The 23,499-nt window shown below is 44.5% G+C and overlaps 1 long non-coding RNA gene and 17 other non-coding genes across 18 annotated transcripts; 1 reads left to right on the top strand and 17 right to left on the bottom strand.

The window, feature by feature from the left end:
* Window positions 1-976: 976 nt before the first annotated feature.
* Window positions 977-1,095, bottom strand: LOC115556404 (5S ribosomal RNA). Its single transcript, XR_003978988.1, has one exon. It is a non-coding gene; the product is annotated as a 5S ribosomal RNA (ribosomal RNA).
* Window positions 1,096-1,617: 522 nt separating this feature from the next.
* Window positions 1,618-1,736, bottom strand: LOC115556485 (5S ribosomal RNA). Its single transcript, XR_003979059.1, has one exon. It is a non-coding gene; the product is annotated as a 5S ribosomal RNA (ribosomal RNA).
* Window positions 1,737-2,244: 508 nt separating this feature from the next.
* Window positions 2,245-8,177, top strand: LOC115556085 (uncharacterized). The gene is made up of 2 exons (XR_003978937.1): window positions 2,245-2,373; window positions 7,216-8,177. It is a non-coding gene; the product is annotated as an uncharacterized LOC115556085 (long non-coding RNA).
* LOC115556402 (5S ribosomal RNA) lies at window positions 5,846-5,964 on the bottom strand. The gene has a single exon (XR_003978987.1). It is a non-coding gene; the product is annotated as a 5S ribosomal RNA (ribosomal RNA).
* On the bottom strand, window positions 6,492-6,610 carry LOC115556484 (5S ribosomal RNA). Its single transcript, XR_003979058.1, has one exon. It is a non-coding gene; the product is annotated as a 5S ribosomal RNA (ribosomal RNA).
* A 396-nt stretch (window positions 8,178-8,573) lies between the features above and the next one.
* Window positions 8,574-8,692, bottom strand: LOC115556401 (5S ribosomal RNA). Its single transcript, XR_003978986.1, has one exon. It is a non-coding gene; the product is annotated as a 5S ribosomal RNA (ribosomal RNA).
* Window positions 8,693-9,214: 522 nt separating this feature from the next.
* On the bottom strand, window positions 9,215-9,333 carry LOC115556483 (5S ribosomal RNA). Its single transcript, XR_003979057.1, has one exon. It is a non-coding gene; the product is annotated as a 5S ribosomal RNA (ribosomal RNA).
* A 1,975-nt stretch (window positions 9,334-11,308) lies between these two features.
* Window positions 11,309-11,427, bottom strand: LOC115556400 (5S ribosomal RNA). Its single transcript, XR_003978985.1, has one exon. It is a non-coding gene; the product is annotated as a 5S ribosomal RNA (ribosomal RNA).
* A 522-nt stretch (window positions 11,428-11,949) lies between these two features.
* LOC115556482 (5S ribosomal RNA) lies at window positions 11,950-12,068 on the bottom strand. Its single transcript, XR_003979056.1, has one exon. It is a non-coding gene; the product is annotated as a 5S ribosomal RNA (ribosomal RNA).
* A 634-nt stretch (window positions 12,069-12,702) lies between these two features.
* LOC115556481 (5S ribosomal RNA) lies at window positions 12,703-12,821 on the bottom strand. The gene has a single exon (XR_003979055.1). It is a non-coding gene; the product is annotated as a 5S ribosomal RNA (ribosomal RNA).
* A 1,979-nt stretch (window positions 12,822-14,800) lies between these two features.
* Window positions 14,801-14,919, bottom strand: LOC115556399 (5S ribosomal RNA). The gene has a single exon (XR_003978984.1). It is a non-coding gene; the product is annotated as a 5S ribosomal RNA (ribosomal RNA).
* Window positions 14,920-15,441: 522 nt separating this feature from the next.
* Window positions 15,442-15,560, bottom strand: LOC115556479 (5S ribosomal RNA). The gene has a single exon (XR_003979054.1). It is a non-coding gene; the product is annotated as a 5S ribosomal RNA (ribosomal RNA).
* Window positions 15,561-16,190: 630 nt separating this feature from the next.
* LOC115556478 (5S ribosomal RNA) lies at window positions 16,191-16,309 on the bottom strand. Its single transcript, XR_003979053.1, has one exon. It is a non-coding gene; the product is annotated as a 5S ribosomal RNA (ribosomal RNA).
* Window positions 16,310-18,318: 2,009 nt separating this feature from the next.
* LOC115556398 (5S ribosomal RNA) lies at window positions 18,319-18,437 on the bottom strand. The gene has a single exon (XR_003978983.1). It is a non-coding gene; the product is annotated as a 5S ribosomal RNA (ribosomal RNA).
* Window positions 18,438-18,959: 522 nt separating this feature from the next.
* On the bottom strand, window positions 18,960-19,078 carry LOC115556415 (5S ribosomal RNA). Its single transcript, XR_003978998.1, has one exon. It is a non-coding gene; the product is annotated as a 5S ribosomal RNA (ribosomal RNA).
* Window positions 19,079-19,605: 527 nt separating this feature from the next.
* Window positions 19,606-19,724, bottom strand: LOC115556477 (5S ribosomal RNA). Its single transcript, XR_003979052.1, has one exon. It is a non-coding gene; the product is annotated as a 5S ribosomal RNA (ribosomal RNA).
* Window positions 19,725-21,727: 2,003 nt separating this feature from the next.
* LOC115556397 (5S ribosomal RNA) lies at window positions 21,728-21,846 on the bottom strand. The gene has a single exon (XR_003978982.1). It is a non-coding gene; the product is annotated as a 5S ribosomal RNA (ribosomal RNA).
* A 527-nt stretch (window positions 21,847-22,373) lies between these two features.
* Window positions 22,374-22,492, bottom strand: LOC115556476 (5S ribosomal RNA). Its single transcript, XR_003979051.1, has one exon. It is a non-coding gene; the product is annotated as a 5S ribosomal RNA (ribosomal RNA).
* Window positions 22,493-23,499: the final 1,007 nt, after the last annotated feature.

Raw genomic sequence — 23,499 nt, 5'->3', positions numbered from 1 at the left:
TAAAGATTCATGCACCCTGAACAATCCCTGGGTCTCTTATTGACCCCTTCGCCACCATGAAAGACAGGAGAATGGCCTTCATCTACAAACGGGGTGAGTAAAATACCCACCTCCCGGTGTGGCATTACTGTTCCCTGAGCTGTCCGTTTATTATTTTTTGTGTTATTGTATGTCTAATTGTGCATTGATTGTCTGGAATAAGTTGCATTGGTCAATCAAATGAAGTTGTTGTTTTATCGCGTTCGTTAACGCTGAGAATCAGCACCAGGGACAGCAGGGCTCACCTGAACAGATGCGGCTGTGTTAGATTATAGCCGCTTGTTCAGGGTTGTCTTGTGTTATCTATTAAGTAGAGTTGTGTAAGGAACATTGTTTAGGATGACTGTGTGTGTGTGTGTGTGTGTGTGTGTGTGTGTGTGTGTGTGTGTGTGTGTGTGTGTGTGTGTGTGTGTGTGTGTGTGTGTGTGTGTGTGTGTGTGTGAGAGCGCGAAAGAGAGAGAGAGCGAGCACGTGTGTCTGTCAGATGACAGGCATGTGTAAGTCCTGGTAACCAGGCGCTGAAATAGCTCTTGTAGTTACATTCAATAGATACAAGCTGCGACGTAGGCCTACTCTTTTCTGTCCCCCACCTTCAAAAAAGCATGTAGATTAAAGGTGTTGTCTCATTTGGCTTCCTCAAAAGAAATCCCCACGCCACGCCACTGGTATTTTCGCCGTCTTCCCATGGTCTTTGATTGATCTGAAGTGCGTGCGCGTGTTCGTGTGGGTGAAAGTTTAAGAAATGTAGAACTCTCGTTTCAGCTGTCTGGTGCTCCCTGCTGACAGTAGCCTATCACTATACCGTCCGCATGTTTCACAAAAACAGTTTAGAGAGACGGTGTCAGTCTTTGTATGTTGCTTAAATTCTCTCAAACGTTTGGCAGTAGGCCTAAAGATCAGGTCACGGTAGGCAATGAGCTCGAGTGGAAAAAGAAAATGCTTACAGCACCTGGTATTCCCAGGCGGTCTCCCATCCAAGTACTAACCAGGCCCGACCCTGCTTAGCTTCCGAGATCAGACGAGATCGGGCGTGTTCAGGGTGGTATGGCCGTAAGCAATTATTGCTGCAGCAAAACCAGCTTTTATACAGTAGCACATAAGGAGTGAGAAAGCTGCTGAGGCCCGACGTTACACTTTTACAAAATCAATCATTAGTTAAATAGAAACGGCAGTAATTGATTCAGTAGGACTCCTTATCCATGTGAACGATTATTGTGACATCTGAATTAATTAATTAATTATCTGCAATACACTGCGTGTGCGTGTGATGTTAAATGTTTGAACCAAGGTGAACGGTTAAAGTGTCAGAGAATGGGTGGGTATTTTCGCCGTCCTCCCATGATCTGAAGTGCGTGTGCGTGTTCGTGTGGGTGAAAGTTTAAGAAATGTAGAACTGTCGTTTCAGCTCTCTGGTGCTCCCTGCTGGCAGTATCACTATACCGTCCTCATGTTTCACAAAAGTAGTTTTGAGAGACGTTGTCAGTCTTTGTATGTTGCTTAAATTCTCCCAAACGGTTGGCAGTAAAGATCAGCTCACGGTAGGCCACGGAGGCAATGAGCTCGAGTTGAAAAAGAAAAAGCTTACAGCACCTGGTATTCCCAGGCGGTCTCCCATCCAAGTACTAACCAGGCCCGACCCTGCTTAGCTTCCGAGATCAGACGAGATCGGGCGTGTTCAGGGTGGTATGGCCGTAAGCAATTATTGCTGCCGCAAAACCAGCATTTATACAGTAGCACGTAAGGAGTGAGGAGGCTGCTGAGGGCCGACGTTACACTATTACAAAAACAATCACTAGTTCAATAGAGACGGCAGTAATTGATTCAGTAGGAATCCTTATCCATGTAAACGATTATTATGACATCTGAATTAATTAATGATCTGCAATACACTGCGTATGCGTGTGTGTGTGTGTGTGTGTGTGTGTGTGTGTGTGTGTGTGTGTGTGTGTGTGTGTGTGTGTGTGTGTGTGTGTGTGTGTGTGTGTGTGTGTGTGTGTGTGTGTGTGTGTGTGTGTGTGTGTGTGTGTGTGTGATGTTTAATGTTTGTACCAAGGTTAATGGTTAAAGTGTCAGAGAATTCTTTCATTTTTTTTAGACATCCAATAAAAACATTAATATTAACAGTTTTGGTTATTCTTTGGTGCTGTGTTGCTGTCATTTCTTCCACATTTTCTCGTCTCATTGAGAATTTCAAAATGTGCGAAACAGCGCCCCTCTAAGTTGTAAGTACTGAATACACGGTCAAACACGACATTGCACACTGTATGTCCGTGAGGAAGCCTGCCCGAGATGGCATCCCTTGGTGAAGAAAAAGAAGAAGGATTAACCTATCAGGTGAGGCTACTACGGAAGAGGATTAGGGCCACACATGTAAAAAAAATTAAGTTCTGACTTTATTCTCAGAATTCTGAGAAAAAAGTCAGAATTCTGACTTTAATCTCAGAATTCTGAGAATAAAGTCAGAATTCTGACATTAATCTCAGAATTCTGACATTAATCTCAGAATTCTGAGATAAAAAGTCAGAATTCTGACATTAATCTCAGAATTCTGAGATTAAAGTCAGAATTCTGACTTTAATCTCAGAATTCTGAGAAAAAAGTCAGAATTCTGACATTAATCTCAGAATTCTGAGAAAAAAGTCAGAATTCTGACTTTAAAGTCAGAACTACGGGTATCTGTAAGGACCAACCTCCGTGGGAGAGACACTTTGCTTTATGCAGTAGGAGGAAACCTATGGAAGTCCAAGAAAGCCACAATCCGGCCCTAGAATGGCGCGGTAAAAGTGCACGTCCCATAGCCAACTCACCAAGCTCACCAAGTCCAGTATTCAGAATTCAAAGCATTTATTCACAAATACGTTCTATTTTTTTGACAAGCGGAGCCGACAGTCCTGTGCAAGTATGCACATTAGCCATGTGCGCCAAACAGAAGATAGACGCAATGTATAGAACTGATTGTTGTGCATTGTTGTGGATATGTAGGCTGGTTAGTTGTGGTTGTTTGTGGTCTTAGTGAAACAGCTTTGCCTTGGAGTTGGAGAAGTTGGAGTGATTGTGTGAATGTGCGAGAGAGAGCGCACCTGCCGTGGCGATGTTGGGCTTGTTGTTGGCTTATATGTGATCAATGATGTATCTGTCTGATCGTATTAGCTGTAGATGGATGGTTAAATAATGTCACAAGAACGGTCATACTGCAGGCTCTTATTTGCAAATGCACTGATTGTGTGCCTGTCTCCGATATGCTATATACCTGGCATTTATTCAGTTCATGTTCTTCTGAGTGCGCAAGAACTGTGCCAATTATTGTCGTGTTTGCATTGTAATGCACAACTTTGCCCCTCCCTGTTATAAAATAACGTGCATCCCAACAACTTTAGCCAATGCAGGCTCCTATTGCTATACCAGTGTGTTTAACGTGTTTGTGTGTGTGTGTCTGTGTGTGTGTGTGTGTGTGTGTGTGTGCGTGTGTTGTCATGTAGGCTATAGATATAGATTTATTGTCTTGGCTTGCTTGCATCCATGAAATATTGTAATGTTATGGCCTAGCTGGCTACTGCATATCGAGAACAATCTGGGGATGAGGGCATCCCCGAATATTGACGGGTATTTCGAACACTGCCATCTCAATATATAGCCTAACATATACAAATATATCAGTGTACTAGACACAAATGTATTTTCCACTAGCTAATGGTGGTCATTACATTGCAGTGAAACTAGTAAAGACAACACAGCTTTATGTTACGGCGAAACATGGAGGCACTGCAGCTCTAGTCTCGACAATGCGTTACTTTAGTCTGGTATTTCTCTTCACTGATTGGTTAGACAGCCTTCAAACTTAGTGGTCAAGCAAAGAAGAGGGAGGGCTCGTTCTGCATACCTAATAGCCGGAGTGAATAACTAATAGCCGGAGTGAATAACTAATAGCCGGAGTTAATAACTAATAGCCGGAGTGAATGACTAATAGCCGCGGCTATTAGTCATTCAAAACCGTACGGAATTCTTGCCAAACCGCACAGGTTTTGCACTTTTATTGTGGCCTTCTTGTCTTTCCATAGGTTTCCTCCTACTGCATAAAGCAAAGTGTCTCTCCCACGGAGGTTGGTCCTTACAGATACCCGTAGTTCTGACTTTAAAGTCAGAATTCTGACTTTTTTCTCAGAATTCTGAGATTAATGTCAGAATTCTGACTTTTTTCTCAGAATTCTGAGATTAATGTCAGAATTCTGACTTTAATCTCAGAATTCTGAGATTAATGTCAGAATTCTGACTTTTTATCTCAGAATTCTGAGATTAATGTCAGAATTCTGAGATTAATGTCAGAATTCTGACTTTATTCTCAGAATTCTGAGATTAAAGTCAGAATTCTGACTTTTTTCTCAGAATTCTGAGAATAAAGTCAGAACTTAATTTTTTTTTACATGTGTGGCCCTAATCCTCTTCCGTAGGCTACCGTCATGACACTGCCCTCCTGTGATTAATCAGCAGGGTGCAAAGGGAAGCCACCGGGCCCTTTGCTTCACACCAATCAAATCAAAGCATCAACGTCAACGTAAACAAATATCGGGAGATTTGCACTTTTATCATTTTATCGTATAAGCAAGTGCAGTTATGGAGGGTTGAGATTTAGAGTATTTAGTAAAATTTAACCAAACTGCCACATGGGAAGCAACTAAAAATTGAATCTGACTGCAGGCCAATGCCGAAGCTTCAGCTGCGTGCACGGAGAGAAAGATGAGTGGTTATCGCACTTTCAATGAGGAGAACTATGTCCTCACCGACTGGTAGCGCTGAACTTCAGCTGCTATTTTGCTGGCCATGTCTTCTTTTTCGTAAAGATTCATGCACCCTGAACAATCCCTGGGTCTCTTATTGACCCCTTCGCCACCATGAAAGACAGGAGAATGGCCTTCATCTACAAACGGGGTGAGTAAAATACCCACCTCCCGGTGTGGCATTACTGTTCCCTGAGCTGTCCGTTTATTATTTTTTGTGTTATTGTATGTCTAATTGTGCATTGATTGTCTGGAATAAGTTGCATTGGTCAATCAAATGAAGTTGTTGTTTTATCGCGTTCGTTAACGCTGAGAATCAGCACCAGGGACAGCAGGGCTCACCTGAACAGATGCGGCTGTGTTAGATTATAGCCGCTTGTTCAGGGTTGTCTTGTGTTATCTATTAAGTAGAGTTGTGTAAGGAACATTGTTTAGGATGACTGTGTGTGTGTGTGTGTGTGTGTGTGTGTGTGTGTGTGTGTGTGTGTGTGTGTGTGTGTGTGTGTGTGTGTGTGTGTGTGTGTGTGTGTGTGTGAGAGCGCGAAAGAGAGAGAGAGCGAGCACGTGTGTCTGTCAGATGACAGGCGTGTGTAAGTCCTGGTAACCAGGCGCTGAAATAGCTCTTGTAGTTACATTCAATAGATACAAGCTGCGACGTAGGCCTACTCTTTTCTGTCCCCCACCTTCAAAAAAGCATGTAGATTAAAGGTGTTGTCTCATTTGGCTTCCTCAAAAGAAATCCCCACGCCACGCCACTGGTATTTTCGCCGTCTTCCCATGGTCTTTGATTGATCTGAAGTGCGTGCGCGTGTTCGTGTGGGTGAAAGTTTAAGAAATGTAGAACTCTCGTTTCAGCTGTCTGGTGCTCCCTGCTGACAGTAGCCTATCACTATACCGTCCGCATGTTTCACAAAAACAGTTTAGAGAGACGGTGTCAGTCTTTGTATGTTGCATTAAATTCTCTCAAACGTTTGGCAGTAGGCCTAAAGATCAGGTCACGGTAGGCAATGAGCTCGAGTGGAAAAAGAAAATGCTTACAGCACCTGGTATTCCCAGGCGGTCTCCCATCCAAGTACTAACCAGGCCCGACCCTGCTTAGCTTCCGAGATCAGACGAGATCGGGCGTGTTCAGGGTGGTATGGCCGTAAGCAATTATTGCTGCAGCAAAACCAGCTTTTATACAGTAGCACATAAGGAGTGAGAAAGCTGCTGAGGCCCGACGTTACACTTTTACAAAATCAATCATTAGTTAAATAGAAACGGCAGTAATTGATTCAGTAGGACTCCTTATCCATGTGAACGATTATTGTGACATCTGAATTAATTAATTAATTATCTGCAATACACTGCGTGTGCGTGTGATGTTAAATGTTTGAACCAAGGTGAACGGTTAAAGTGTCAGAGAATGGGTGGGTATTTTCGCCGTCCTCCCATGATCTGAAGTGCGTGTGCGTGTTCGTGTGGGTGAAAGTTTAAGAAATGTAGAACTGTCGTTTCAGCTCTCTGGTGCTCCCTGCTGGCAGTAGCCTATCACTATACCGTCCTCATGTTTCACAAAAATAGTTTTGAGAGACGTTGTCAGTCTTTGTATGTTGCTTAAATTCTCCCAAACGGTTGGCAGTAAAGATCAGCTCACGGTAGGCCACGGAGGCAATGAGCTCGAGTTGAAAAAGAAAAAGCTTACAGCACCTGGTATTCCCAGGCGGTCTCCCATCCAAGTACTAACCAGGCCCGACCCTGCTTAGCTTCCGAGATCAGACGAGATCGGGCGTGTTCAGGGTGGTATGGCCGTAAGCAATTATTGCTGCCGCAAAACCAGCATTTATACAGTAGCACGTAAGGAGTGAGGAGGCTGCTGAGGGCCGACGTTACACTATTACAAAAACAATCACTAGTTCAATAGAGACGGCAGTAATTGATTCAGTAGGAATCCTTATCCATGTAAACGATTATTATGACATCTGAATTAATTAATGATCTGCAATACACTGCGTATGCGTGTGTGTGTGTGTGTGTGTGTGTGTGTGTGTGTGTGTGTGTGTGTGTGTGTGTGTGTGTGTGTGTGTGTGTGTGTGTGTGTGTGTGTGTGTGTGTGTGTGATGTTTAATGTTTGTACCAAGGTTAATGGTTAAAGTGTCAGAGAATTCTTTCATTTTTTTTAGACATCCAATAAAAACATTAATATTAACAGTTTTGGTTATTCTTTGGTGCTGTGTTGCTGTCATTTCTTCCACATTTTCTCGTCTCATTGAGAATTTCAAAATGTGCGAAACAGCGCCCCTCTAAGTTGTAAGTACTGAATACACGGTCAAACACGACATTGCACACTGTATGTCCGTGAGGAAGCCTGCCCGAGATGGCATCCCTTGGTGAAGAAAAAGAAGAAGGATTAACCTATCAGGTGAGGCTACCGTCATGACACTGCCCTCCTGTGATTAATCAGCAGGGTGCAAAGGGAAGCCACCGGGCCCTTTGCTTCACACCAATCAAATCAAAGCATCAACGTCAACGTAAACAAATATCGGGAGATTTGCACTTTTATCATTTTATCGTATAAGCAAGTGCAGTTATGGAGGGTTGAGATTTAGAGTATTTAGTAAAATTTAACCAAACTGCCACATGGGAAGCAACTAAAAATTGAATCTGACTGCAGGCCAATGCCGAAGCTTCAGCTGCGTGCACGGAGAGAAAGATGAGTGGTTATCGCACTTTCAATGAGGAGAACTATGTCCTCACCGACTGGTAGCGCTGAACTTCAGCTGCTATTTTGCTGGCCATGTCTTCTTTTTCGTAAAGATTCATGCACCCTGAACAATCCCTGGGTCTCTTATTGACCCCTTCGCCACCATGAAAGACAGGAGAATGGCCTTCATCTACAAACGGGGTGAGTAAAATACCCACCTCCCGGTGTGGCATTACTGTTCCCTGAGCTGTCCGTTTATTATTTTTTGTGTTATTGTATGTCTAATTGTGCATTGATTGTCTGGAATAAGTTGCATTGGTCAATCAAATGAAGTTGTTGTTTTATCGCGTTCGTTAACGCTGAGAATCAGCACCAGGGACAGCAGGGCTCACCTGAACAGATGCGGCTGTGTTAGATTATAGCCGCTTGTTCAGGGTTGTCTTGTGTTATCTATTAAGTAGAGTTGTGTAAGGAACATTGTTTAGGATGACTGTGTGTGTGTGTGTGTGTGTGTGTGTGTGTGTGTGTGTGTGTGTGTGTGTGTGTGTGTGTGTGTGTGTGTGTGTGTGTGTGTGTGTGTGAGAGCGCGAAAGAGAGAGAGAGCGAGCACGTGTGTCTGTCAGATGACAGGCGTGTGTAAGTCCTGGTAACCAGGCGCTGAAATAGCTCTTGTAGTTACATTCAATAGATACAAGCTGCGACGTAGGCCTACTCTTTTCTGTCCCCCACCTTCAAAAAAGCATGTAGATTAAAGGTGTTGTCTCATTTGGCTTCCTCAAAAGAAATCCCCACGCCACGCCACTGGTATTTTCGCCGTCTTCCCATGGTCTTTGATTGATCTGAAGTGCGTGCGCGTGTTCGTGTGGGTGAAAGTTTAAGAAATGTAGAACTCTCGTTTCAGCTGTCTGGTGCTCCCTGCTGACAGTAGCCTATCACTATACCGTCCGCATGTTTCACAAAAACAGTTTAGAGAGACGGTGTCAGTCTTTGTATGTTGCTTAAATTCTCTCAAACGTTTGGCAGTAGGCCTAAAGATCAGGTCACGGTAGGCAATGAGCTCGAGTGGAAAAAGAAAATGCTTACAGCACCTGGTATTCCCAGGCGGTCTCCCATCCAAGTACTAACCAGGCCCGACCCTGCTTAGCTTCCGAGATCAGACGAGATCGGGCGTGTTCAGGGTGGTATGGCCGTAAGCAATTATTGCTGCAGCAAAACCAGCTTTTATACAGTAGCACATAAGGAGTGAGAAAGCTGCTGAGGCCCGACGTTACACTTTTACAAAATCAATCATTAGTTAAATAGAAACGGCAGTAATTGATTCAGTAGGACTCCTTATCCATGTGAACGATTATTGTGACATCTGAATTAATTAATTAATTATCTGCAATACACTGCGTGTGCGTGTGATGTTAAATGTTTGAACCAAGGTGAACGGTTAAAGTGTCAGAGAATGGGTGGGTATTTTCGCCGTCCTCCCATGATCTGAAGTGCGTGTGCGTGTTCGTGTGGGTGAAAGTTTAAGAAATGTAGAACTGTCGTTTCAGCTCTCTGGTGCTCCCTGCTGGCAGTATCACTATACCGTCCTCATGTTTCACAAAAGTAGTTTTGAGAGACGTTGTCAGTCTTTGTATGTTGCTTAAATTCTCCCAAACGGTTGGCAGTAAAGATCAGCTCACGGTAGGCCACGGAGGCAATGAGCTCGAGTTGAAAAAGAAAAAGCTTACAGCACCTGGTATTCCCAGGCGGTCTCCCATCCAAGTACTAACCAGGCCCGACCCTGCTTAGCTTCCGAGATCAGACGAGATCGGGCGTGTTCAGGGTGGTATGGCCGTAAGCAATTATTGCTGCCGCAAAACCAGCATTTATACAGTAGCACGTAAGGAGTGAGGAGGCTGCTGAGGGCCGACGTTACACTATTACAAAAACAATCACTAGTTCAATAGAGACGGCAGTAATTGATTCAGTAGGAATCCTTATCCATGTAAACGATTATTATGACATCTGAATTAATTAATGATCTGCAATACACTGCGTATGCGTGTGTGTGTGTGTGTGTGTGTGTGTGTGTGTGTGTGTGTGTGTGTGTGTGTGTGTGTGTGTGTGTGTGTGTGTGTGTGTGTGTGTGTGTGTGTGTGTGTGTGTGTGTGTGTGTGTGATGTTTAATGTTTGTACCAAGGTTAATGGTTAAAGTGTCAGAGAATTCTTTCATTTTTTTTAGACATCCAATAAAAACATTAATATTAACAGTTTTGGTTATTCTTTGGTGCTGTGTTGCTGTCATTTCTTCCACATTTTCTCGTCTCATTGAGAATTTCAAAATGTGCGAAACAGCGCCCCTCTAAGTTGTAAGTACTGAATACACGGTCAAACACGACATTGCACACTGTATGTCCGTGAGGAAGCCTGCCCGAGATGGCATCCCTTGGTGAAGAAAAAGAAGAAGGATTAACCTATCAGGTGAGGCTACCGTCATGACACTGCCCTCCTGTGATTAATCAGCAGGGTGCAAAGGGAAGCCACCGGGCCCTTTGCTTCACACCAATCAAATCAAAGCATCAACGTCAACGTAAACAAATATCGGGAGATTTGCACTTTTATCATTTTATCGTATAAGCAAGTGCAGTTATGGAGGGTTGAGATTTAGAGTATTTAGTAAAATTTAACCAAACTGCCACATGGGAAGCAACTAAAAATTGAATCTGACTGCAGGCCAATGCCGAAGCTTCAGCTGCGTGCACGGAGAGAAAGATGAGTGGTTATCGCACTTTCAATGAGGAGAACTATGTCCTCACCGACTGGTAGCGCTGAACTTCAGCTGCTATTTTGCTGGCCATGTCTTCTTTTTCGTAAAGATTCATGCACCCTGAACAATCCCTGGGTCTCTTATTGACCCCTTCGCCACCATGAAAGACAGGAGAATGGCCTTCATCTACAAACGGGGTGAGTAAAATACCCACCTCCCGGTGTGGCATTACTGTTCCCTGAGCTGTCCGTTTATTATTTTTTGTGTTATTGTATGTCTAATTGTGCATTGATTGTCTGGAATAAGTTGCATTGGTCAATCAAATGAAGTTGTTGTTTTATCGCGTTCGTTAACGCTGAGAATCAGCACCAGGGACAGCAGGGCTCACCTGAACAGATGCGGCTGTGTTAGATTATAGCCGCTTGTTCAGGGTTGTCTTGTGTTATCTATTAAGTAGAGTTGTGTAAGGAACATTGTTTAGGATGACTGTGTGTGTGTGTGTGTGTGTGTGTGTGTGTGTGTGTGTGTGTGTGTGTGTGTGTGTGTGTGTGTGTGTGTGTGTGTGCGTGTGTGAGAGCGCGAAAGAGAGAGAGAGCGAGCACGTGTGTCTGTCAGATGACAGGCGTGTGTAAGTCCTGGTAACCAGGCGCTGAAATAGCTCTTGTAGTTACATTCAATAGATACAAGCTGCGACGTAGGCCTACTCTTTTCTGTCCCCCACCTTCAAAAAAGCATGTAGATTAAAGGTGTTGTCTCATTTGGCTTCCTCAAAAGAAATCCCCACGCCACGCCACTGGTATTTTCGCCGTCTTCCCATGGTCTTTGATTGATCTGAAGTGCGTGCGCGTGTTCGTGTGGGTGAAAGTTTAAGAAATGTAGAACTCTCGTTTCAGCTGTCTGGTGCTCCCTGCTGACAGTAGCCTATCACTATACCGTCCGCATGTTTCACAAAAACAGTTTAGAGAGACGGTGTCAGTCTTTGTATGTTGCTTAAATTCTCTCAAACGTTTGGCAGTAGGCCTAAAGATCAGGTCACGGTAGGCAATGAGCTCGAGTGGAAAAAGAAAATGCTTACAGCACCTGGTATTCCCAGGCGGTCTCCCATCCAAGTACTAACCAGGCCCGACCCTGCTTAGCTTCCGAGATCAGACGAGATCGGGCGTGTTCAGGGTGGTATGGCCGTAAGCAATTATTGCTGCAGCAAAACCAGCTTTTATACAGTAGCACATAAGGAGTGAGAAAGCTGCTGAGGCCCGACGTTACACTTTTACAAAATCAATCATTAGTTAAATAGAAACGGCAGTAATTGATTCAGTAGGACTCCTTATCCATGTGAACGATTATTGTGACATCTGAATTAATTAATTAATTATCTGCAATACACTGCGTGTGCGTGTGATGTTAAATGTTTGAACCAAGGTGAACGGTTAAAGTGTCAGAGAATGGGTGGGTATTTTCGCCGTCCTCCCATGATCTGAAGTGCGTGTGCGTGTTCGTGTGGGTGAAAGTTTAAGAAATGTAGAACTGTCGTTTCAGCTCTCTGGTGCTCCCTGCTGGCAGTATCACTATACCGTCCTCATGTTTCACAAAAATAGTTTTGAGAGACGTTGTCAGTCTTTGTATGTTGCTTAAATTCTCCCAAACGGTTGGCAGTAAAGATCAGCTCACGGTAGGCCACGGAGGCAATGAGCTCGAGTTGAAAAAGAAAAAGCTTACAGCACCTGGTATTCCCAGGCGGTCTCCCATCCAAGTACTAACCAGGCCCGACCCTGCTTAGCTTCCGAGATCAGACGAGATCGGGCGTGTTCAGGGTGGTATGGCCGTAAGCAATTATTGCTGCCGCAAAACCAGCTTTTATACAGTAGCACATAAGGAGTGAGAAAGCGGCTGAGGCCCGACGTTACACTTTTACAAAAACAATCATGAGTTAAATAGAAACGGCAGTACTTGATTTAGTAGGACTCCTTATCCGTGTCAACGATTATTAGGACATCTGACTTAATTAATTATCTGCAATACACTGCGTGTGCGTGTGTGTGCGTGTGTGTGCGTGCGTGTGCGTGTGTGTGCGTGTGTGTGCGTGTGTGTGCGTGTGTGTGCGTGTGTGTGTGTGTGTGTGTGTGTGTGTGTGTGTGTGTGTGTGTGTGTGTGATGTTCAATGTTTGAACCAAGGTGAACGGTTAAAGTGTTAGAGAATGGGTGGGTATTTTCGCCGTCCTCCCATGATCTGAAGTGCGTGTGCGTGTTCGTGTGGGTGAAAGTTTAAGAAATGTAGAACTGTCGTTTCAGCTCTCTGGTGCTCCCTGCTGGCAGTATCACTATACCGTCCTCATGTTACACAAAAATAGTTTTGAGAGACGTTTTCAGTCTTTGTATGTTGCTTAAATTCTCCCAAACGGTTGGCAGTAAAGATCAGCTCACGGTAGGCCACGGAGGCAATGAGCTCGAGTTGAAAAAGAAAAAGCTTACAGCACCTGGTATTCCCAGGCGGTCTCCCATCCAAGTACTAACCAGGCCCGACCCTGCTTAGCTTCCGAGATCAGACGAGATCGGGCGTGTTCAGGGTGGTATGGCCGTAAGCAATTATTGCTGCCGCAAAACCAGCATTTATACAGTAGCACGTAAGGAGTGAGGAGGCTGCTGAGGGCCGACGTTACACTATTACAAAAACAATCACTAGTTCAATAGAGACGGCAGTAATTGATTCAGTAGGAATCCTTATCCATGTAAACGATTATTATGACATCTGAATTAATTAATGATCTGCAATACACTGCGTATGCGTGTGTGTGTGTGTGTGTGTGTGTGTGTGTGTGTGTGTGTGTGTGTGTGTGTGTGTGTGTGTGTGTGTGTGTGTGTGTGTGTGTGTGTGTGTGTGTGTGTGTGTGTGTGTGTGTGTGTGTGTGATGTTTAATGTTTGTACCAAGGTTAATGGTTAAAGTGTCAGAGAATTCTTTCATTTTTTTTAGACATCCAATAAAAACATTAATATTAACAGTTTTGGTTATTCTTTGGTGCTGTGTTGCTGTCATTTCTTCCACATTTTCTCGTCTCATTGAGAATTTCAAAATGTGCGAAACAGCGCCCCTCTAAGTTGTAAGTACTGAATACACGGTCAAACACGACATTGCACACTGTATGTCCGTGAGGAAGCCTGCCCGAGATGGCATCCCTTGGTGAAGAAAAAGAAGAAGGATTAACCTATCAGGTGAGGCTACCGTCATGACACTGCCCTCCTGTGATTAATCAGCAGGGTGCAAAGGGAAGCCACCGGGCCCTTTGCTTCACACCAATCAAATCAAAGCATCAACGTCAACGTAAACAAATATCGGGAGATTTGCACTTTTATCATTTTATCGTATAAGCAAGTGCAGTTATGGAGGGTTGAGATTTAGAGTATTTAGTAAAATTTAACCAAACTGCCACATGGGAAGCAACTAAAAATTGAATCTGACTGCAGGCCAATGCCGAAGCTTCAGCTGCGTGCACGGAGAGAAAGATGAGTGGTTATCGCACTTTCAATGAGGAGAACTATGTCCTCACCGACTGGTAGCGCTGAACTTCAGCTGCTATTTTGCTGGCCATGTCTTCTTTTTCGTAAAGATTCATGCACCCTGAACAATCCCTGGGTCTCTTATTGACCCCTTCGCCACCATGAAAGACAGGAGAATGGCCTTCATCTACAAACGGGGTGAGTAAAATACCCACCTCCCGGTGTGGCATTACTGTTCCCTGAGCTGTCCGTTTATTATTTTTTGTGTTATTGTATGTCTAATTGTGCATTGATTGTCTGGAATAAGTTGCATTGGTCAATCAAATGAAGTTGTTGTTTTATCGCGTTCGTTAACGCTGAGAATCAGCACCAGGGACAGCAGGGCTCACCTGAACAGATGCGGCTGTGTTAGATTATAGCCGCTTGTTCAGGGTTGTCTTGTGTTATCTATTAAGTAGAGTTGTGTAAGGAACATTGTTTAGGATGACTGTGTGTGTGTGTGTGTGTGTGTGTGTGTGTGTGTGTGTGTGTGTGTGTGTGTGTGTGTGTGTGTGTGTGTGTGTGCGTGTGTGAGAGCGCGAAAGAGAGAGAGAGCGAGCGCGTGTGTCTGTGAGATGACAGGCGTGTGTAAGTCCTGGTAACCAGGCGCTGAAATAGCTCTTGTAGTTACATTCAATAGATACAAGCTGCGACGTAGGCCTACTCTTTTCTGTCCCCCACCTTCAAAAAAGCATGTAGATTAAAGGTGTTGTCTCATTTGGCTTCCTCAAAAGAAATCCCCACGCCACGCCACTGGTATTTTCGCCGTCTTCCCATGGTCTTTGATTGATCTGAAGTGCGTGCGCGTGTTCGTGTGGGTGAAAGTTTAAGAAATGTAGAACTCTCGTTTCAGCTGTCTGGTGCTCCCTGCTGACAGTAGCCTATCACTATACCGTCCGCATGTTTCACAAAAACAGTTTAGAGAGACGGTGTCAGTCTTTGTATGTTGCTTAAATTCTCTCAAACGTTTGGCAGTAGGCCTAAAGATCAGGTCACGGTAGGCAATGAGCTCGAGTGGAAAAAGAAAATGCTTACAGCACCTGGTATTCCCAGGCGGTCTCCCATCCAAGTACTAACCAGGCCCGACCCTGCTTAGCTTCCGAGATCAGACGAGATCGGGCGTGTTCAGGGTGGTATGGCCGTAAGCAATTATTGCTGCAGCAAAACCAGCTTTTATACAGTAGCACATAAGGAGTGAGAAAGCTGCTGAGGCCCGACGTTACACTTTTACAAAATCAATCATTAGTTAAATAGAAACGGCAGTAATTGATTCAGTAGGACTCCTTATCCATGTGAACGATTATTGTGACATCTGAATTAATTAATTAATTATCTGCAATACACTGCGTGTGCGTGTGATGTTAAATGTTTGAACCAAGGTGAACGGTTAAAGTGTCAGAGAATGGGTGGGTATTTTCGCCGTCCTCCCATGATCTGAAGTGCGTGTGCGTGTTCGTGTGGGTGAAAGTTTAAGAAATGTAGAACTGTCGTTTCAGCTCTCTGGTGCTCCCTGCTGGCAGTATCACTATACCGTCCTCATGTTTCACAAAAATAGTTTTGAGAGACGTTGTCAGTCTTTGTATGTTGCTTAAATTCTCCCAAACGGTTGGCAGTAAAGATCAGCTCACGGTAGGCCACGGAGGCAATGAGCTCGAGTTGAAAAAGAAAAAGCTTACAGCACCTGGTATTCCCAGGCGGTCTCCCATCCAAGTACTAACCAGGCCCGACCCTGCTTAGCTTCCGAGATCAGACGAGATCGGGCGTGTTCAGGGTGGTATGGCCGTAAGCAATTATTGCTGCCGCAAAACCAGCTTTTATACAGTAGCACATAAGGAGTGAGAAAGCGGCTGAGGCCCGACGTTACACTTTTACAAAAACAATCATGAGTTAAATAGAAACGGCAGTACTTGATTTAGTAGGACTCCTTATCCGTGTCAACGATTATTAGGACATCTGACTTAATTAATTATCTGCAATACACTGCGTGTGCGTGTGTGTGCGTGTGTGTGCGTGCGTGTGCGTGTGTGTGCGTGTGTGTGCGTGTGTGTGTGTGTGTGTGTGTGTGTGTGTGTGTGTGTGTGTGTGTGTGTGTGTGTGTGTGTGTGTGATGTTCAATGTTTGAACCAAGGTGAACGGTTAAAGTGTTAGAGAATGGGTGGGTATTTTCGCCGTCCTCCCATGATCTGAAGTGCGTGTGCGTGTTCGTGTGGGTGAAAGTTTAAGAAATGTAGAACTGTCGTTTCAGCTCTCTGGTGCTCCCTGCTGGCAGTATCACTATACCGTCCTCATGTTACACAAAAATAGTTTTGAGAGACGTTTTCAGTCTTTGTATGTTGCTTAAATTCTCCCAAACGGTTGGCAGTAAAGATCAGCTCACGGTAGGCCACGGAGGCAATGAGCTCGAGTTGAAAAAGAAAAAGCTTACAGCACCTGGTATTCCCAGGCGGTCTCCCATCCAAGTACTAACCAGGCCCGACCCTGCTTAGCTTCCGAGATCAGACGAGATCGGGCGTGTTCAGGGTGGTATGGCCGTAAGCAATTATTGCTGCCGCAAAACCAGCATTTATACAGTAGCACGTAAGGAGTGAGGAGGCTGCTGAGGGCCGACGTTACACTATTACAAAAACAATCACTAGTTCAATAGAGACGGCAGTAATTGATTCAGTAGGAATCCTTATCCATGTAAACGATTATTATGACATCTGAATTAATTAATGATCTGCAATACAGTGCGTATGCGTGTGTGTGTGTGTGTGTGTGTGTGTGTGTGTGTGTGTGTGTGTGTGTGTGTGTGTGTGTGTGTGTGTGTGTGTGTGTGTGTGTGTGTGTGTGTGTGTGTGTGTGTGTGTGTGTGTGTGTGTGTGTGTGTGTGTGTGTGTGTGTGATGTTTAATGTTTGTACCAAGGTTAATGGTTAAAGTGTCAGAGAATTCTTTCATTTTTTTTAGACATCCAATAAAAACATTAATATTAACAGTTTTGGTTATTCTTTGGTGCTGTGTTGCTGTCATTTCTTCCACATTTTCTCGTCTCATTGAGAATTTCAAAATGTGCGAAACAGCGCCCCTCTAAGTTGTAAGTACTGAATACACGGTCAAACACGACATTGCACACTGTATGTCCGTGAGGAAGCCTGCCCGAGATGGCATCCCTTGGTGAAGAAAAAGAAGAAGGATTAACCTATCAGGTGAGGCTACCGTCATGACACTGCCCTCCTGTGATTAATCAGCAGGGTGCAAAGGGAAGCCACCGGGCCCTTTGCTTCACACCAATCAAATCAAAGCATCAACGTCAACGTAAACAAATATCGGGAGATTTGCACTTTTATCATTTTATCGTATAAGCAAGTGCAGTTATGGAGGGTTGAGATTTAGAGTATTTAGTAAAATTTAACCAAACTGCCACATGGGAAGCAACTAAAAATTGAATCTGACTGCAGGCCAATGCCGAAGCTTCAGCTGCGTGCACGGAGAGAAAGATGAGTGGTTATCGCACTTTCAATGAGGAGAACTATGTCCTCACCGACTGGTAGCGCTGAACTTCAGCTGCTATTTTGCTGGCCATGTCTTCTTTTTCGTAAAGATTCATGCACCCTGAACAATCCCTGGGTCTCTTATTGACCCCTTCGCCACCATGAAAGACAGGAGAATGGCCTTCATCTACAAACGGGGTGAGTAAAATACCCACCTCCCGGTGTGGCATTACTGTTCCCTGAGCTGTCCGTTTATTATTTTTTGTGTTATTGTATGTCTAATTGTGCATTGATTGTCTGGAATAAGTTGCATTGGTCAATCAAATGAAGTTGTTGTTTTATCGCGTTCGTTAACGCTGAGAATCAGCACCAGGGACAGCAGGGCTCACCTGAACAGATGCGGCTGTGTTAGATTATAGCCGCTTGTTCAGGGTTGTCTTGTGTTATCTATTAAGTAGAGTTGTGTAAGGAACATTGTTTAGGATGACTGTGTGTGTGTGTGTGTGTGTGTGTGTGTGTGTGTGTGTGTGTGTGTGTGTGTGTGTGTGTGTGTGTGTGTGTGTGTGTGTGTGCGTGTGTGAGAGCGCGAAAGAGAGAGAGAGCGAGCACGTGTGTCTGTCAGATGACAGGCGTGTGTAAGTCCTGGTAACCAGGCGCTGAAATAGCTCTTGTAGTTACATTCAATAGATACAAGCTGCGACGTAGGCCTACTCTTTTCTGTCCCCCACCTTCAAAAAAGCATGTAGATTAAAGGTGTTGTCTCATTTGGCTTCCTCAAAAGAAATCCCCACGCCACGCCACTGGTATTTTCGCCGTCTTCCCATGGTCTTTGATTGATCTGAAGTGCGTGCGCGTGTTCGTGTGGGTGAAAGTTTAAGAAATGTAGAACTCTCGTTTCAGCTGTCTGGTGCTCCCTGCTGACAGTAGCCTATCACTATACCGTCCGCATGTTTCACAAAAACAGTTTAGAGAGACGGTGTCAGTCTTTGTATGTTGCTTAAATTCTCTCAAACGTTTGGCAGTAGGCCTAAAGATCAGGTCACGGTAGGCAATGAGCTCGAGTGGAAAAAGAAAATGCTTACAGCACCTGGTATTCCCAGGCGGTCTCCCATCCAAGTACTAACCAGGCCCGACCCTGCTTAGCTTCCGAGATCAGACGAGATCGGGCGTGTTCAGGGTGGTATGGCCGTAAGCAATTATTGCTGCAGCAAAACCAGCTTTTATACAGTAGCACATAAGGAGTGAGAAAGCTGCTGAGGCCCGACGTTACACTTTTACAAAATCAATCATTAGTTAAATAGAAACGGCAGTAATTGATTCAGTAGGACTCCTTATCCATGTGAACGATTATTGTGACATCTGAATTAATTAATTAATTATCTGCAATACACTGCGTGTGCGTGTGATGTTAAATGTTTGAACCAAGGTGAACGGTTAAAGTGTCAGAGAATGGGTGGGTATTTTCGCCGTCCTCCCATGATCTGAAGTGCGTGTGCGTGTTCGTGTGGGTGAAAGTTTAAGAAATGTAGAACTGTCGTTTCAGCTCTCTGGTGCTCCCTGCTGGCAGTATCACTATACCGTCCTCATGTTTCACAAAAATAGTTTTGAGAGACGTTGTCAGTCTTTGTATGTTGCTTAAATTCTCCCAAACGGTTGGCAGTAAAGATCAGCTCACGGTAGGCCACGGAGGCAATGAGCTCGAGTTGAAAAAGAAAAAGCTTACAGCACCTGGTATTCCCAGGCGGTCTCCCATCCAAGTACTAACCAGGCCCGACCCTGCTTAGCGTCCGAGATCAGACGAGATCGGGCGTGTTCAGGGTGGTATGGCCGTAAGCAATTATTGCGGCAGCAAAACCAGCTTTTATACAGTAGCACATAAGGAGTGAGAAAGCTGCTGAGGCCCGACGTTACACTTTTACAAAATCAATCATTAGTTAAATAGAAACGGCAGTAATTGATTCAGTAGGACTCCTTATCCATGTGAACGATTATTGTGACATCTGAATTAATTAATTAATTATCTGCAATACACTGCGTGTGCGTGTGATGTTAAATGTTTGAACCAAGGTGAACGGTTAAAGTGTCAGAGAATGGGTGGGTATTTTCGCCGTCCTCCCATGATCTGAAGTGCGTGTGCGTGTTCGTGTGGGTGAAAGTTTAAGAAATGTAGAACTGTCGTTTCAGCTCTCTGGTGCTCCCTGCTGGCAGTAGCCTATCACTATACCGTCCTCATGTTTCACAAAAATAGTTTTGAGAGACGTTGTCAGTCTTTGTATGTTGCTTAAATTCTCCCAAACGGTTGGCAGTAAAGATCAGCTCACGGTAGGCCACGGAGGCAATGAGCTCGAGTTGAAAAAGAAAAAGCTTACAGCACCTGGTATTCCCAGGCGGTCTCCCATCCAAGTACTAACCAGGCCCGACCCTGCTTAGCTTCCGAGATCAGACGAGATCGGGCGTGTTCAGGGTGGTATGGCCGTAAGCAATTATTGCTGCCGCAAAACCAGCATTTATACAGTAGCACGTAAGGAGTGAGGAGGCTGCTGAGGGCCGACGTTACACTATTACAAAAACAATCACTAGTTCAATAGAGACGGCAGTAATTGATTCAGTAGGAATCCTTATCCATGTAAACGATTATTATGACATCTGAATTAATTAATGATCTGCAATACACTGCGTATGCGTGTGTGTGTGTGTGTGTGTGTGTGTGTGTGTGTGTGTGTGTGTGTGTGTGTGTGTGTGTGTGTGTGTGTGTGTGTGTGTGTGTGTGTGTGTGTGTGTGTGTGTGTGTGTGTGTGTGTGTGTGTGTGTGTGTGTGTGTGATGTTTAATGTTTGTACCAAGGTTAATGGTTAAAGTGTCAGAGAATTCTTTCATTTTTTTTAGACATCCAATAAAAACATTAATATTAACAGTTTTGGTTATTCTTTGGTGCTGTGTTGCTGTCATTTCTTCCACATTTTCTCGTCTCATTGAGAATTTCAAAATGTGCGAAACAGCGCCCCTCTAAGTTGTAAGTACTGAATACACGGTCAAACACGACATTGCACACTGTATGTCCGTGAGGAAGCCTGCCCGAGATGGCATCCCTTGGTGAAGAAAAAGAAGAAGGATTAACCTATCAGGTGAGGCTACCGTCATGACACTGCCCTCCTGTGATTAATCAGCAGGGTGCAAAGGGAAGCCACCGGGCCCTTTGCTTCACACCAATCAAATCAAAGCATCAACGTCAACGTAAACAAATATCGGGAGATTTGCACTTTTATCATTTTATCGTATAAGCAAGTGCAGTTATGGAGGGTTGAGATTTAGAGTATTTAGTAAAATTTAACCAAACTGCCACATGGGAAGCAACTAAAAATTGAATCTGACTGCAGGCCAATGCCGAAGCTTCAGCTGCGTGCACGGAGAGAAAGATGAGTGGTTATCGCACTTTCAATGAGGAGAACTATGTCCTCACCGACTGGTAGCGCTGAACTTCAGCTGCTATTTTGCTGGCCATGTCTTCTTTTTCGTAAAGATTCATGCACCCTGAACAATCCCTGGGTCTCTTATTGACCCCTTCGCCACCATGAAAGACAGGAGAATGGCCTTCATCTACAAACGGGGTGAGTAAAATACCCACCTCCCGGTGTGGCATTACTGTTCCCTGAGCTGTCCGTTTATTATTTTTTGTGTTATTGTATGTCTAATTGTGCATTGATTGTCTGGAATAAGTTGCATTGGTCAATCAAATGAAGTTGTTGTTTTATCGCGTTCGTTAACGCTGAGAATCAGCACCAGGGACAGCAGGGCTCACCTGAACAGATGCGGCTGTGTTAGATTATAGCCGCTTGTTCAGGGTTGTCTTGTGTTATCTATTAAGTAGAGTTGTGTAAGGAACATTGTTTAGGATGACTGTGTGTGTGTGTGTGTGTGTGTGTGTGTGTGTGTGTGTGTGTGTGTGTGTGTGTGTGTGTGTGTGTGTGTGTGTGTGTGTGTGCGTGTGTGAGAGCGCGAAAGAGAGAGAGAGCGAGCACGTGTGTCTGTCAGATGACAGGCGTGTGTAAGTCCTGGTAACCAGGCGCTGAAATAGCTCTTGTAGTTACATTCAATAGATACAAGCTGCGACGTAGGCCTACTCTTTTCTGTCCCCCACCTTCAAAAAAGCATGTAGATTAAAGGTGTTGTCTCATTTGGCTTCCTCAAAAGAAATCCCCACGCCACGCCACTGGTATTTTCGCCGTCTTCCCATGGTCTTTGATTGATCTGAAGTGCGTGCGCGTGTTCGTGTGGGTGAAAGTTTAAGAAATGTAGAACTCTCGTTTCAGCTGTCTGGTGCTCCCTGCTGACAGTAGCCTATCACTATACCGTCCGCATGTTTCACAAAAACAGTTTAGAGAGACGGTGTCAGTCTTTGTATGTTGCTTAAATTCTCTCAAACGTTTGGCAGTAGGCCTAAAGATCAGGTCACGGTAGGCAATGAGCTCGAGTGGAAAAAGAAAATGCTTACAGCACCTGGTATTCCCAGGCGGTCTCCCATCCAAGTACTAACCAGGCCCGACCCTGCTTAGCTTCCGAGATCAGACGAGATCGGGCGTGTTCAGGGTGGTATGGCCGTAAGCAATTATTGCTGCAGCAAAACCAGCTTTTATACAGTAGCACATAAGGAGTGAGAAAGCTGCTGAGGCCCGACGTTACACTTTTACAAAATCAATCATTAGTTAAATAGAAACGGCAGTAATTGATTCAGTAGGACTCCTTATCCATGTGAACGATTATTGTGACATCTGAATTAATTAATTAATTATCTGCAATACACTGCGTGTGCGTGTGATGTTAAATGTTTGAACCAAGGTGAACGGTTAAAGTGTCAGAGAATGGGTGGGTATTTTCGCCGTCCTCCCATGATCTGAAGTGCGTGTGCGTGTTCGTGTGGGTGAAAGTTTAAGAAATGTAGAACTGTCGTTTCAGCTCTCTGGTGCTCCCTGCTGGCAGTAGCCTATCACTATACCGTCCTCATGTTTCACAAAAATAGTTTTGAGAGACGTTGTCAGTCTTTGTATGTTGCTTAAATTCTCCCAAACGGTTGGCAGTAAAGATCAGCTCACGGTAGGCCACGGAGGCAATGAGCTCGAGTTGAAAAAGAAAAAGCTTACAGCACCTGGTATTCCCAGGCGGTCTCCCATCCAAGTACTAACCAGGCCCGACCCTGCTTAGCTTCCGAGATCAGACGAGATCGGGCGTGTTCAGGGTGGTATGGCCGTAAGCAATTATTGCTGCCGCAAAACCAGCATTTATACAGTAGCACGTAAGGAGTGAGGAGGCTGCTGAGGGCCGACGTTACACTATTACAAAAACAATCACTAGTTCAATAGAGACGGCAGTAATTGATTCAGTAGGAATCCTTATCCATGTAAACGATTATTATGACATCTGAATTAATTAATGATCTGCAATACACTGCGTATGCGTGTGTGTGTGTGTGTGTGTGTGTGTGTGTGTGTGTGTGTGTGTGTGTGTGTGTGTGTGTGTGTGTGTGTGTGTGTGTGTGTGTGTGTGTGTGTGTGTGTGTGTGTGTGTGTGTGTGTGTGTGTGTGTGTGTGTGATGTTTAATGTTTGTACCAAGGTTAATGGTTAAAGTGTCAGAGAATTCTTTCATTTTTTTTAGACATCCAATAAAAACATTAATATTAACAGTTTTGGTTATTCTTTGGTGCTGTGTTGCTGTCATTTCTTCCACATTTTCTCGTCTCATTGAGAATTTCAAAATGTGCGAAACAGCGCCCCTCTAAGTTGTAAGTACTGAATACACGGTCAAACACGACATTGCACACTGTATGTCCGTGAGGAAGCCTGCCCGAGATGGCATCCCTTGGTGAAGAAAAAGAAGAAGGATTAACCTATCAGGTGAGGCTACCGTCATGACACTGCCCTCCTGTGATTAATCAGCAGGGTGCAAAGGGAAGCCACCGGGCCCTTTGCTTCACACCAATCAAATCAAAGCATCAACGTCAACGTAAACAAATATCGGGAGATTTGCACTTTTATCATTTTATCGTATAAGCAAGTGCAGTTATGGAGGGTTGAGATTTAGAGTATTTAGTAAAATTTAACCAAACTGCCACATGGGAAGCAACTAAAAATTGAATCTGACTGCAGGCCAATGCCGAAGCTTCAGCTGCGTGCACGGAGAGAAAGATGAGTGGTTATCGCACTTTCAATGAGGAGAACTATGTCCTCACCGACTGGTAGCGCTGAACTTCAGCTGCTATTTT

Source organism: Gadus morhua, chromosome 12 (assembly GCF_902167405.1).
Source record: "Gadus morhua chromosome 12, gadMor3.0, whole genome shotgun sequence".
NCBI lineage: Eukaryota > Metazoa > Chordata > Actinopteri > Gadiformes > Gadidae > Gadus > Gadus morhua.
The sequence above is the reverse complement of the archived record's forward strand: the minus strand, read 5'-3'. Positions and strand labels throughout refer to the sequence as shown.